The sequence below is a fragment of the Ambystoma mexicanum genome, chromosome 5p, assembly GCF_040938575.1.
Source record: "Ambystoma mexicanum isolate Mex_15411 chromosome 5p, UKY_AmexF1_1, whole genome shotgun sequence".
Classification (NCBI taxonomy): Eukaryota; Metazoa; Chordata; class Amphibia; order Caudata; family Ambystomatidae; genus Ambystoma; species Ambystoma mexicanum.
The window spans coordinates 55,670,337-55,685,003 of NC_090930.1; the positions used below are offsets into that span (position 1 = coordinate 55,670,337).

At 46.6% G+C, this 14,667-nt stretch overlaps 1 protein-coding gene across 1 annotated transcript in view; it reads left to right on the plus strand.

The window, feature by feature from the left end:
* Nucleotides 1–14,667, plus strand: part of TEX11 (testis expressed 11) — a 3,096,519-nt gene that overhangs the window by 967,519 nt on the left and 2,114,333 nt on the right. The window lies entirely within an intron of this gene.

Consider the following 14,667-nt stretch of genomic DNA (forward strand, 5'->3'; position numbering starts at 1 on the left):
GTATGCATGAAAGGACGCTGCACATAGTTTGTTGTCTTGGAGGGCATGTAGTCTGAACTTTACTTTAAATCCCTTTCTGACCACCCGCCCAGCGCAATGGATGCAGATAGAAGCAGTGCTGTATACATTACATATTCAGTGGCACGGAATGTACAGGTACCTCTGAACAGGACTGCTATATATTCAGGCAAAGTAGCCTAGTTTATCAGCAGAGCTGCTATACACATGTTAATGGCACAGGGCCATTTATTCACCGCAGGGCTGATTGCATCATGCCCACATTTCTTAGCAGGACTGCTATGTTTTGGGACAGTCCCTGAATTTCTTAAAAGAGCTGCTGTAATGACAAAGCAGGAACATGTGTTGGCATTTTCTGCAGTACTGAGCAAGAACAGTGTCTGAGCTCTTCCCACCGGTTTCACTACAAAATTCCCGAAACGCATACTGCGATGTACAAAACCTTGCATTAAAAACAAAAAATGTCCCCCAAAGAATAGATGGGGAGGGGCATTCGGTTGGGGTATTTAATAAAGTGGGTGGGTGTTGAGGGGATGTGCTTCAAGCGGTCTCCCCCTGTTATAAAAATACAGAAAATGTGTCTTTTTACATGCTGGATTTTCGACCTCGCAGTACAAAATGTGGTATTTTCATGTAGAACCTTCCCACCACCCTCCTGAGCTGCTGTGATGCACACTGGAGGACAGTGTGAGAAGATGGCAATGCTGTCATATACTTCAATCCCTCCTGTGCTTTTCAAAACCTCTGCTTCTCCCCACATTACTGAGTCCCACTACCAAAAATCTAGCACATTTCAAAGTCTCATTATGAATCTACTGACTCATGTAGGATAGTCCAAACAGGTTGAGACATTTTGACAATCCAGTTATGTAAGGCAAACCTCACATGCGCTATCCCTATGTGCCTTTCCAAGTCAACAAACAGCATGTTGGGAAAGGTATCTCCGTTGGTCAATAACCCTTCTGCAGAGATCGTTGTGTAACCTGGTTCTTCAAATCCTGTTGATAGGTGAGCTAATGCGTCTGCATCAGAGGTATGTGTTTAAGATGCAGGTAACATTCCATTGTACTAAATCTTCAGTGATTCAGGGGAATAGGACAAAATGACCGAGGGCAAAAAGATCGACCCCCAAAAGTACAACCCCCATTTTTCCACAGATATATATGTGGGGGGGTAAATTTAATACAAATGTATAGGGATAAGGTGGGGGTCTGTGGGGGTCCCCCCCACATATATATTTGCGGAAAAATGGAGAGAAAAAAAAAGGTGAGACTTTTGGTAGTCAGACTTTTGCATTCGGTCATTTCACACAGATCCGATTCAGAACACAAACCTCTCACCGGGAGCATACAATTACTGCGCCTTTTTTACGGCGACCACTAAAAAATTGTGACTTTTTTATTTTGACCCCATATATATGTGGGGGGATGGGTACAGTATATAATAAATGTAGGGGGTAGCAGGAGGTTGCAGGGGGTCACATATATGGGGTGAAAAGGGTGTTGATTTAAAAAAATAAAATATGCATTTTTGGTGGTCGCAGTAAAAACGGCACAGTGATCACATATATCCCCTCTCATCAGGCCTGCTCTACCTGTAATGGCTCGGAACACACACATCTCATTAGGGCTGCTATACTTGTAATGGCTCAGAAAAAGCACACCCGATTAGGGCTGCTATACTTGTAATGGCTCAGAACACACATCTCACCCTGGGCTCTTATACTTGTAATGGCATACAGTGCTGGTAAAGCATCTGCATTCAAGCAAGTACTGCCTTTGGTGAGACACACCTCTAACTCTATAATTCCCAGCTTAATGGCCAAAAGAAGGTTTGCACACATCTAAAAAAGGAGCACCCAATCGTAAAGCTGCACTGGATTTGTAAATGAAAAAGTCATTTTCAGCTTTTTAAATATTTATTAGTGCTATGTCGAAAGACAAAAAGGAGAGAAAGAGCAACTCAGAACCGAAGCAATACAGGAGCACAAAGTGAGGGGTGGGGGGAGAGGCCACCAGAACAAAGAACGTATTAGACAATCCAAAACAGGAGTTCGAGCAACAGGAAGAGAGAGACCAATGAGCTACATAAGAGCAACAAAGAACGTGAGAAGGGAAATAGAGGTACATAATAGGACACATACACACAGTAGGAGTGAGGGATAGAAGCAGAGCAAAAGAGACATATAGAGACAGTAAAATCAGAAAACACATATCAACAGCAGACGGGGAGATCTGGAAATCGAAAATCCAGATTAGAGAAAGGCAGGCCAATAACATAAGAGGCAGTGCAAGAAAGATCATCAAAAAGAGTAGCAACCCCAACCGAGAAAAAGAAAAAACTGATATAGTCAGAGTAATGACATGAGAGAGGAAGAGGAGTTATATCAACCGATACAGAACAATGTAGGAGGGAAACAGCAATAATAGAATGCAGAGATGGGAGAGGAAGAGTGACAGAGCAACAGACCGCAAAACGTGGCATAGCAAGAGTGAGAGGCAGAACATCAGAAAGTGAGAGACAGGGGAAACAGAGTAGCAAAGGGGAGAAGAGATGAGTCAAAAACATGGAGTGGCTGTCAAGCAGGTATTGCCAGGCAGCAGCAGTAGGCCCGAGAGGCAGAGAAGTGATGCCGGCAGAGTGAGGGACTTCATTTATGATGTAACTAGCTGGCATCTGAAGTAGTTCTTAACAGAGTTTTGGTGTCCAAGTATAATGAAGATGAAGCTGGGTAGTACGCATCGACAAGTTCTTTGTCACTAATGTTTTTTAACGCACAAATTGGATAGCTGTCAGACACCTTTTTACGCTCTTGCGAAAGAAGAAACTCATTTTTACTCTCTTGTAATTGGATTTACTCTCCAATTCTAAAAACCTGGAGTAAAATACTATCATGCCAAAATCCTATCTGGAGCAAAGGCCGGGTGGGTTCTGAATGAATGGGTGGTTAGGATTCAGAGTGGCAGGTTTGGTTCTGAAAGGATGGTAGTGGTTGTTGTAGGTGGTGTTCAGAATACTGGGTGGCTTCTGAATGAGTTATGGGCAGTGAGGTGTTGCAGGTATTGTACTGCCATGTGCAGTTGAGGGGTGCAGCAAGTTGCTGCAGGTATTTTACTGCCCTTTCTGCAGTTAAGGGGGCTGCAGCAGTGTGCCGTAGAGGTAAGTGATTACTCTCTGCTCTCATGAGCGGTTAGTATGGGGAGCACCAACCTACTATGTACTGTAATAGCAATATAAAGATCAATAACCAGGCCAATCGGATAATCTAGACAGGGGCAAAAATAAAAGAGGTCAAGGAGTTAATTTATTCTAATCAAGATGAGTTTACCAAATGGATGACCCATAGCTACTGGAGAATGGAAGCAATGATAGAATAAATTGCGCATTCGAATCAGATAGATATAAATAAATCAATGGGAAATCATTGTATCGATCACCGTTTGATATATTGATACAGCAGAGAAAATTCCTCTATCGTAAATAAAGAGCTGTAGTTAGGGGCACTCTCTGCTATTTAAATGTTTTTAAAAATGTGCAGCTAACTATCCTTAAGACACAATACAAGAATTGGCTGCAGATGCATAAACAATCCTTGCACAATACTAAGTGCCTATTACTGTACAGGCTGCTCAAATCTAATGCTAAAACCACATTTTGGGCACGTTTTAATAATGCCAAGCCAGACCTTAGCACAGTGGAATTAAATCCTATTGCTGCCATTACCCGAAGCACTTATGTCACAGAATTATATTATGATCAGACAGAGGACAAGCAGATGGGGATGACCCTTATTGAGAAAGATTACACCATATTTGAGGATTATGATCCTCATGATATTTGTAATATAATTACTAATCTAAAGTCCTCGAGAGAGGCGGGGCCTGATGGCACACCCAACCTCTTTTACAAAGCCAAGCCACAATTTTGGTGGAATATGTTATTTTATATCTTTAAAGTAATTGAGACTACAGGGTGCTTACCGAATAGCTGGACAAAGTTCATACTTATACCAGTATTCAAAAAAGGGGATCAACTTGCCCATCAAATTATCGGCTACTGGCTATGATGGACTGCATTCAGAACATTTTTGCCGCTATTCTTTTAAGAAAATTGACAAGGTGGGCAACGGAAAAGGACCTATTAGGACCCTTCCAAACAGGTTTCAGGAAAACCTATAATACGATTAACAACATTGCCACCCTGCCATATTTAATGGCAGAAGCGACAGTTAGCTCTCAGAACCTATTCTGTTGCTATATCGACTTCAGTAAAGCATTCGACCTAGTATCACGCCCGCTTTTGTGGAAGAAATTGGAATCTTGGGGAATTGAATCGCAATTGTTATATTTGATCAAGTTACTGTATACAAACACTTCGATTGCGGTCCGATTAAACCAAGAGGGCGAGTTGACAGGCTTTAAATATTATAACCGTGGTCTAAAGCAAGGCTGCGCATTAGCACCTATGCTATATAATCTATACGCGGCTGATATGTCTAATTCCATCAATTCACCCCATCATTTTTCACCTAAAATCAATGGTATGCCTATTGTGTGTCTTACCTATGCAGATGACACAATCCTGTTGATCGGACCCCAATCGGACTTCAACACTCAATTGAGTCTTTACAGAAATGTGCGGAACAAATTCAATGATCATTAATATATCAAAATCAAAAATCATGTGTCTTGGTGGTGCTATACTAAAAAAGACGTCCTTAAATTGGAAAATTAAAGATACCACTCTGTCCAAAGTGGAGGACTATTGTTATCTGTTTTTTTTAATCAAACTTAAACCCAATGCATATTATTATGAGCATTTGATGTTCCCCAGAATATGGAGAAAATGGTGTGTTGTAAAGCAGTACATAGTGAAGCAGGACGGGCAAAATGTGATGGCAATGCTGGAGATATACCTAGTCAGCAGCATACCTGGCATTTTGTACACTCTCTCTGTGCTCTCTTGTAGTTTTGCCTCTTTAATTTGCCTGTCTCCACGCCGGTGGAGACTCTGAGACTGGAATATGGTCTAACTTCTCTCCAGTCAGTGTGGTTAACACAACACACCTGGCTATTTCTAAAGACCACTCCCAGTGCTATAAACAGGAATCCACTACAGACATTAATTGGAAAGGTTCAAAATGAAAAGGAGTGCAAAAATAGGTTCTATAATAAACTAAAACAATGTGCCCTAAACAATTTGGCTGCCTTAGACATTTCATTTAGTTAGAGATGGCTCTGGCGGTTCCTAACATAGAAACACTAATGAAGGCTAAGTCTGGTCATTGGGATAAAGTGCGTAATGTCAACAAAATTGCAAAGATCAGAAGACATAAGTTTACCAAAATTCTACCCAAAGTTTCCCATTTGCCTCACCCCGATCTTATTTGGCCAAATATATTTCGCATGAATTAAAACGCTTCCTATTACTAATGAGTTTGAATCTGCTACAAACTGAGGAACTTCTGGGGTCATGGAGAACAATTACACTGGAAGACAGGCTAAAAATAGAGATTGTACGGCATATCCTTACTACTTGTCCAGTATTGAAAAATAACTATGTTAAAGGATATAGCAAATTTGTTACAGATTTATGCAACATTGAACTGGATCAATTTTGGTCTTTTCTTTATAGTGCCGACTCAATGATAATGTCGGCTACAGAATATTTTATTTGGAAAGAATGTTTAAAACGAATGCGATAAAGCTTTGTAGATGTATTGTATATGTATTGAATAGTGACAATATAGTATTAAGATACATTTTAATTTAGGTATGTGCTTAAGGTTTGTAAATAACCAGAAATTGCACAATGCAGAGGAAATAAAAGAGGGCCTCATCACGAGTCTGGCGGTAACCCTTAAATGCGGCGATAGCGCTATTACCACTGCATTTAAGTGCCCGCCGGATCATGGCCTTGGCGGATTTCCCCCCAGCTCTGAGCTGGGGGGAAATCCATGGCAAATTTGCCCATTTTTGGCGCTAATACCGCCGGCGGGAAATCTGCCGGCGGTAATATCATGAATTTTTCCCATTGGACCCAATGGGGGATGAGGAATTCCCGAATGGGCCCAATGGGGAATGGGCACTAACCGTTCGCCAAACCCGTGACGGCGGTAGGGCTAATAGCACAGGCAGTAATAGTGCCGGCGTTAATGCCCAACTCGTGATGAGGCCCTCAGTTATTAACACTATAATTCTACTACCCGTCTTCCCTTTAGTCTTATTCTTCACAACAATTTTCTTCACAGCAATTACAACTACTACTTTCTCCACTTTCTCCACTCCCAACTACTACTAACTCCCAGTATCAATATCTTTACTCTATCATTATTCCACACACTCCCTACTCTCTGTGGCAGGCCAGAAGAAGGGCGCAAACACAATGTTGACCCTTCTAGAGAATATTTAATTAAATTATAAGAATAATGCCTATCTTTCCCTGTTGCTTTGAGGGGTTTCCCTACCTATATAAATAACTACGGTGCTTGTCAGTCGTTGGCATGTCTCCAAACAAAAACAGTCTGATGTCCCAAAAAAAAATAATTCCACCTGACCCTACCCCTAGGAAATTAAGTCAGGGGAATTACGCCCATCTCTTCATTGTCTATTCTCAAAGACTTCCTTCTTCACAGCAAAGCTCGAGTAATAAGATGTTTTTAGATAGTCTCTCGTCACCTTCTGTACCCAATCTTGTAACTCCTTCAATAGACTTTTTGGCTTATTCACTTTTCCCTGGTCAATGTTCAAATAAGCTCTTATTCTTTCTCTTATCCTTTGATCAAGGCGGCTATGCCCTTTGGACTCCTGTGACATGTACTTTCTTAGGTTTTGATAGAGTTTCTTGGTAATTAACGCGCTTCCTCTCCTGAGGTAGCTCACTTGGCCGTTCTTTTGTAGGCTCTAGTGGCCTTCACTTTGTAGTCATATGTTTGTTTACCTTTCTGATGTGTTCCACATTGCATTTCTTGTCTTTGGGATATTGTCTCCTTTTCCCAGGGTATTTGTACTCAATGCTTATTAGTTTCTCTTACAGAGTTACTCAGGATTCTCTTTCTCACATTGTTACAGTTCCATTTTATTGCCTTTCTATTTTATATCTCGCCATTTTCACTGGGTTTTTCCTGATGCATTAATGATTCCCCGGCAGCCTGCCGGTTCTCCCGTCCTCCCCATTACCTCTGGGTTGTTGGGGAACATCCCCGGGAGCAGGGCTCGTTCAGGTTCTTCTCTTTGTCTCTGGTTCATTCTCTCATGAACTCCACCAGCGTCCTGCTGTCGGTCGGTCTTTCCCTTCTCCTCGACCTAGTTTTGCTGCCGGCCACCAAATACTTCACTGTTTCTCCAACGTGATGGTATCAGCGTCATTGGACGGGCACACTGCTCACCACGAAACAGTCGTGGTCATGCCACCACCAGGATTTGGCTTCCTGTTCCTCTGTTCTCCTGTACATGTAAACACAAAGCCTCCAGTGTTTCAGTCTTGCGGTTGGAATATTTCTGAAAGCTGCGGTCCCCGCGCCTATCCTTGACTCAGCCTCTCTTAGCTCTGATGCTGTCAAGGGGCTTCCCCAGCTTATGCTCTCTGTCTGCTTCGCCCCTTGTCCGTGTGCTCCTCCTATCCAGCGTACTCATCTCAGTTAAATTAAGTTTTCTCCTTAAATAGACAGACCGTAGTCCTATATTATGGGTTTGTTTTTATCCAAGTCTCTAGATTCCGTAATGTTCTTTACATCTGACATTTCCATATATGCCATTAAGTGGAATGGCCTAAGGAGATCCTCAGAGGAATGGCGGTCCTTGTCCCCACAGGGGGAGCCTCTCCTGGTGAGCCTCAATTTACTCGATCCCTAGTGAGGGTGTTGCGGAGCGGGCTCCCCTCCCTAGCCTCACAGGGGGGAGGGGCTCCCATTTGGGGACAAGGGACAATTTCCCTGGATTCGTCACAACTCACTCACTAACACTCCACAGACACCCTCTCTCCAAAAGCCTCCACACTCCTTTCGCTCTCGCATTGTCTGGTGTCTGCCGTTCTCCTCCACCTCCTTTTCTCGCCCAACGTACCCACACTAAACCATTTGCACACACCTCCTTAAAATACCCCACCCTTTCCCATTACTGTTTACTTACCCTGGTGAATCACGTACCTTGCTCAAGGGGGTGTTTCAGGGGAAAGAATTGGTGAGAGCTGATAAGGGCTTGTAAGCCCTGACACCTTTCTCCATGCAGTCTTGCAGCATTTCAACCTGGTCCATGTACTTGACCTTAGGGAACCCCAATCTCCCCACATATCCCTGGTGGCATAGTGGGTCAACATGGCCTGCATGGAGGCCTTTATTTATAATTAATATGGAATCCATGGTGGGCTAGTGGAGGTTATCATTAGGCTGTTTTAAATGCCTTTATTTATTTGTAAATCCCTGTTGGTTTAGTGCATTTAGGACTTTGTAGAGGGCTTTGATCCATAAAAATAAATCCCTGGTGGGTTGGTGATTTGCTTTACCCGATCGGGCATCAGCTGACACTATCAGTTGGAGCCGCGCTTTCCTTTCCCCAGCGGTGTCTGGTATGGTTGCACTCACCACAGTGCAACCCACTGCTGGATATATCACGTCCTGCAACGTCGCTCTCCTCTCTCTGGTTCCGGGATCCCTATCGGTCTCCACTGAGGTCTTCTCTGGCATGAGAGGTCGTCATACCGCTCCCACCCGGTGCTGCTGGTGTTCTCCTAAGCGCGGCGGTGCTCATCTGCGTATTGGGGGTAGTATTGGGGCTCCGGCTCCTCATTGCGATAAGGACGCTGCCATCTGCACAGGTAAGCAGGAGCAGGGAGGGGCCCTGTCCACACGCAGAAACCATGAAGGGGTGGTAAGGATTGGGCTCCCAGGGTTTGAAATTGCTGGGAGCTATGTAGCTCCTGCTTCTAGCATAGTTGAGCCTGGCTTGCTTGGAACCAACCACTACTAGAAGCTACTTTTGGTTCCTAGGGCCAACGTCTCTTTCTGTTTAAGTACAGTGCCTTACCAAATCATGATATGTTGCATCATTGGGTTGAAATACAAAACATTTTGTTTATTGAAATATGTTTATAAAGGTTTGTAAACAAGCATATAACACAACAGCATAACCCTTTCCCCCACTCTCCCTCCCCTTTTCCCTCCCTCTCGCCCTCCTCCCACTCCCTTCAAACTCAGAGAATCCCTAGTCCGGTCACATATCTTGGTTACGGGATTGCCATATCTGTGTCTTCAGTCCGTCAGGCTAGTGGGTACGCTAGTGATGCATCCTTTTCCCCACCATCGGGGATCTTCCTGTGAGATTGTCAGGTGACAGTTGCAAGTCATTGATGAGCGTACTTCCATGCTATAGCCATGCAGCGATTTGCTAAGATCAATAGAAGATCAATAGAAAGGCTGCTACTGTGTTCGAGCGCCTCCGCTCTGCTTTCTTCTCCCCGGGAGCTGTCCCAACAGGCATATCAGGGTTGTGCACTCCAGTTCCCTCCCCAAGAGGGCATTGATGCAGTTGATCACTTCCTGCCAGTATCCAACTATCTGGGAGCAGCCCCAGACTATGTGCCAAACGTCAGCGGATTCCCCATTGCATCTAGGACATGTGTGTGGGATCTCTGCATTTATCATATGCAACTTCTATGGTGTGATATAAACCTGATGCACCACATTAAATTGAATCAGTTTGTGTCAGGCATTACGCAAGACTTTGGGAATGGTAGCGCACACCTTGGACCATGTTTTCTTTTCTAATGGTTGTCCCATATCCGTCTCCCACATTTCCCGAACACTTTGGTGGGGAATATTTTGCTTTCCTGTAGTGCTGTATGTAATTGTGTGATTGCATGACACCCTGGCCGTAGCGTGAGAATTGTGTTAAGTACTGGTGTGGTTGGGGGTTCTTCCGGGCTAGAGTCCGAGTTCCCAGCCAGGGCCTTAATTAGCCTTGCGAAGGTCAGGAACTGCCCTTCTGGCATGTGAAATGTTTGTGCCCATTCAGTGAAGGATCGCAGGGTCTCTCCTTCAAACATATCTCCCAATGTGTTTAGTCCCGCAGTGACTCATCTATGCCGTCCCATGTCTCCTAGGATTCCCTCCATCACACGGTCAACCCCCAGTTTTAGTTTGGCGCACGCTCGTTTCCATACCAGCTGGACCACCGTGACAATACTTGAGGCCCAAGGTGTTTCATGAGTTCCCCATATAATTTCCATAACCGTGTGCAACCGTGGGGGTGCACCTAATAGTCATCTGTCTGCCCCACCTCCCTGGGAGTCCCAGTTAGTCGCGTGTTTCAGTTGGGAGGCTAGGTAGTAAACTTCAAAGTCTGGGTGAGAGAGTCCTCCCCCTAGGAAGCTCCTCCACAAAGTTTCAAGGGACACCCCGCATCTGCTCCCCACCCGTAAAAATCCCGAATGCAAGCTATCCAACCTCTTGAAGAAGTGAGGTCTGATCAGGCAGGGAATGTTGGCGAAGAAATATATGAAAACGCAGAAGGATTATCATTTTACCCATAGCTATTTTCTACATGACCGAATGAGATAGTTTGCCCCAAAACTTCATGCTGTCTTCTAGATTGGACATCGTCCTTACCAAATTGTATTGGAATGTATCCATGGTATTGTGATGTATTTGTATGCCCAGATACCTGAACGACTCTGTCTCCCATTGTACCTCTGCTGTTGGTAAGCTAGCTTCCTTCCTCCCTCCTCACGGATCCCAGCAGAAATGTCACTGACTTGCTCTTGTTCTCCGTGAACCCTGATAACCACCCTATGTTGTCCATGACTTCTAACATGTATGGGATATGCAGGGGGCAAAATTCAGATTCAAGAAGCAGGAGCTGAAAGTAGCTCCTAGGTGTAAAGGATTTCCCTCTGACCAGGAGTTATTCATCTGACCCAGGAGCTGTTAAAGTCTCAAAGGTTTTCTTAGGATAGTGCATGCATAAAAAAGGAGTTGAAAAATAGTTCTGCAGAAGATCAAAAGATTCTCAGACAAAAAGCTTTATAGATGTAGGATGCCACTTTATATTCACTCTTGAATGCCTGAAAAATCTGAGGTAAGCACCCTGAAAATGCTCTGTCTTGCACTCTGTTACCAACTGTATCTTTTTATTATGATCACGTGCAATGCAGCTTCATATTTATTTCCCTTATTCCTACGCCCCGTCCCCTTTCCTCCATACTTATGGGACATCTCTCCGTCCTGTGGGAGGGGACCGGAGCACTTTGTAAAAAGCATCCACATTTTTTTTTCAAAAATGTGTCCTTCCTCTCTTCCTCGTAACCACGCCCACCTTGGCTCCGCCCGCGCATCGCCCATCAGTGCTTTGCTCTGCTTGTTCGGGACTGGACGCACTTGCATCCTCGGAAGATATTCTTCCCTTTTTTCCTCTCTGGCTCTCGCTAGCGATCATTTAGTAGTCTGTCTATGTCGTTCAAACTAGACTTTCCAGATTGCTCTTCGTGTCACCGTCGCTTCGCGAGGGCGGATCCCCATCCTCTTTGCCTAGAGTGTTTGGGTCCGGATCACCGTTGGGACGCCTGTTTTTACTGCAGCTCCCTCTCGGTCTGGGCACTTCAACGTCGGTTGGAATGGTGGGAGGAGGTCTTCCGGCGAACTCCTCCTTCGCTTTTCAGGCGTTCATTGACGAAAAGAAGAAACGCCCGGTGAGTTCTTTACTTTTCAGAGCACCCCGGCCGGAGGATACCTTTCCGGGTTCCTCCCGGACCGGGAGGGCCATTGATCGCTCTGTCACCGGGGATTGCCCTGAGGTGCCCGTTGGGCCTAATAATTGTACCAGAGTTTTCTCATAGGGTCTCCGTAAGGGGCCTGTGGATACCTTAGCACGCTCCGAGGCCCCTCCGGTGGGGGCTGTTTGGGGACCCAGTTTTACTGAGTCGTGGGGTACCGGAGCTTACTCTGAGGCCTCTCTGTCGGCTTCCCTCAAAAATAAGACCGGGGTGCTCCCCGAGGCCTTGGGTGGGCTTGCTGTCACCAAACGGATGTTCGAGGCCTGCGCAGATAAGGCTGTTACCGGACCTGGGTCCGAGGTCCCTCGTACAGAAGCTAAAGCTACCAACAGTTCTGAGAGGCCTAGTAAGGCCTTGTCGGTGAAAGCTGTTTCTCACCGTTCCCGCTCTTGCGGCGACACCAGACCTGTTGAGGGGGCAAAGAAGCAAAGTTCTTCTTTTACCGGCAGTGTCGAGGTCCTTCCTTCGAAGGCTAATTTGGCAGTTGGTATGTCACAGAAACATTCCAGGCCTCACAGTACCGGCTCTGCCGAGGTCCCTTATGTTAAGGCTAAAAATTAAGACCCCTGATCCATCAACGGGGACCCCTGCCTCACTTCCTCACGTGCCGCAGTTCCCCTCAGGTGATGACAAAATAGCACCAGTTCCCGCCACGACCGCGGCGGCAATTTTGGGTGCTGACCCTACAACTACGCCATCGGCCTCAGGTGTAGGGCTTGGTTCTGTGGGTGAACACAGAGTCCCTTGTGCGCATCCTTATCGGCTAGTTTATGATTGGAACGCCAGGATGCCCCTTCCGCACTCTGTTTTGTTACCTGTGGGGTCGGCACCGTTGATTTATGTGGATTCGTCGGTGGAGGGGCCGGTGTGGAACCCTTCCCTGTTACGTCCCTGGAATTATCCTCCTCATGAGAGGCCGCCTCAGGTTCCAAATCAGTCCCCGGAGGAAGCCTTTTTCGGTAAATTTCAGACGCTCATGCGTACCAACCCCATGAGGGAATATTTCAATGGACTTTTTAGGGAGATATGTCCGCCCACGCCTACGGCTCCACCCGTTCCTCCAGTGGTTCTGCCGGCGCCTCCCTTGCCCACGGTGCCTTCCCTGACTCTTCTGCCTTTGCCACCATTGTCCCCCGTGAACAAGGCAACGCCCGACGCGGCTCAGCAAGATCCTGACCTGTCGGATGACGTGCAAGGCGATCAGGACAACGAGGACCTGCCCAGCTATAGCAGAGCTTTCCATGACCGGGTACTAGACATGATGGCTTTCTTGGATGTTCCTGTGCCCGAGGCACCCGCTCCGCAGGAGGGTGTGCTTTCTGGGGCGTTCACCCTGTCTCCCTTGGAGCGTACCGGCCTGTTCTTGCAGAAGGACGTTCTGGCCGAGGTCCGTAGGGTCTGGGAGAAGCCACACTCTGGACTGTTCGTCAATAAGAAAATTGACGCGCAATACAGGCTGCATTCTTCGGAAGAGGTGGCTCTGTCATCTTGTCCGCCCCCCTCCTCCACAGAAGTAGCTGCGGCCACTTTGCAGTCCAGGCCTGCAGCCTCCTCTTCCACGACGGCTACTCAGGTTCTGGGAAAGGTATATAAGCTCGTTACCTCCCTTGGGAGGAAGATTTTCGTCAACTCGGCCTTGCAGCTCAGGCAGGCCAATGCCGAACTGGTGTTAGCGGGGGCTAATATGCGGATGTGGAAAGGTCTGTCGGAGTTTGAGGAGTTCATCCCAGTCGAGAAGCTGGAAGACTTTAAGGGGGGATTGTCCGATGTCAGGGCCCTGGGCCAGGATCTCCTGGAGGCTGCGGCTCATCACGTGGACACCTCGGCTCGGGGCCTTATTCTGGGGGTTGATACCTCACGGCAGGCATGGCTGCATGCCACTAAATTCTCGAAAGAGGTACGGGACAAGGTGTTGGACCTTCCGTTCGATGGTAAGGATCTCTTTCATTCCTCAACAGATGTAGAGCTCACCAAGATGAAGGATAGCACTCAAACGGCTAAGTCCTTGTCGGTCCTTGTTAAGACCCCCTTCAAAACCCAGAGACCGCTGTCACAAAGCCGACCCTCCTCTGGCTTTAGGGGCTTCCTTGACCGGAAATCTCGCAGAGTGGATACCCCCTTGGAGAATAACCGCTGCAGACAACAACGAACTCGGTTTTTCTCCTGCTCCTGAGCCTCCTCTTGAGGTTCAGGTGGCAACACCACCGAAAAACCTGCAAAATGAGAGTTTTATGTGCTTGCACGAGACCCCGGTGGGAGGACGTATCGTGTCTCATTGGGAGGCGTGGCAGACCATCACCGAAGACAGATGGGTCTTGTCAGTCGCTCAGGCGGGCTTCTGCTTACCCCTATCCCCTACCCCACCCTTCAACCCTCCTTTTCAGCTGTCGGTCTCGCCCTCCCTCAAAGCTGAGGTTCAGAAACTTCTGCACCTCAGAGCTGTGGAACCCGTTCCCCTAGGGGAATGAGGGGAGGGCTTCTACTCCCGGCTGTTTATGGTGCCCAAACCTAACCAGGCTGGCCTGCGCACCATCCTAGACCTTTCCCAGTTCAATCTTTTCCTCCCCAAAAGAAATTCAAGATGATCACGCCCGGCCAGATACAGTCCTCCTTGTAGATGGGCGAGTGGCTCAGTGTGGTGGATCTTCAAGATGCGTACATGCATAATCTGATTTCGAATCCACACAGGAGATATCTCCGTTTCTCTTTGGGAGAGGAGCACTTCCAATTTTGAGTGCTTCCTTTTGGCCTCAGTTTGGCGCCGCGTGTCTTCACGAAGATGATGTCGTTGATTGCGGCCTATCTTCGTCTGCAGGGTATCCATGTGTATCCGTGTTTGGATGATTGGCTCTTACGCAGCCCTTGTCCGTTGAAAGCAGCGGG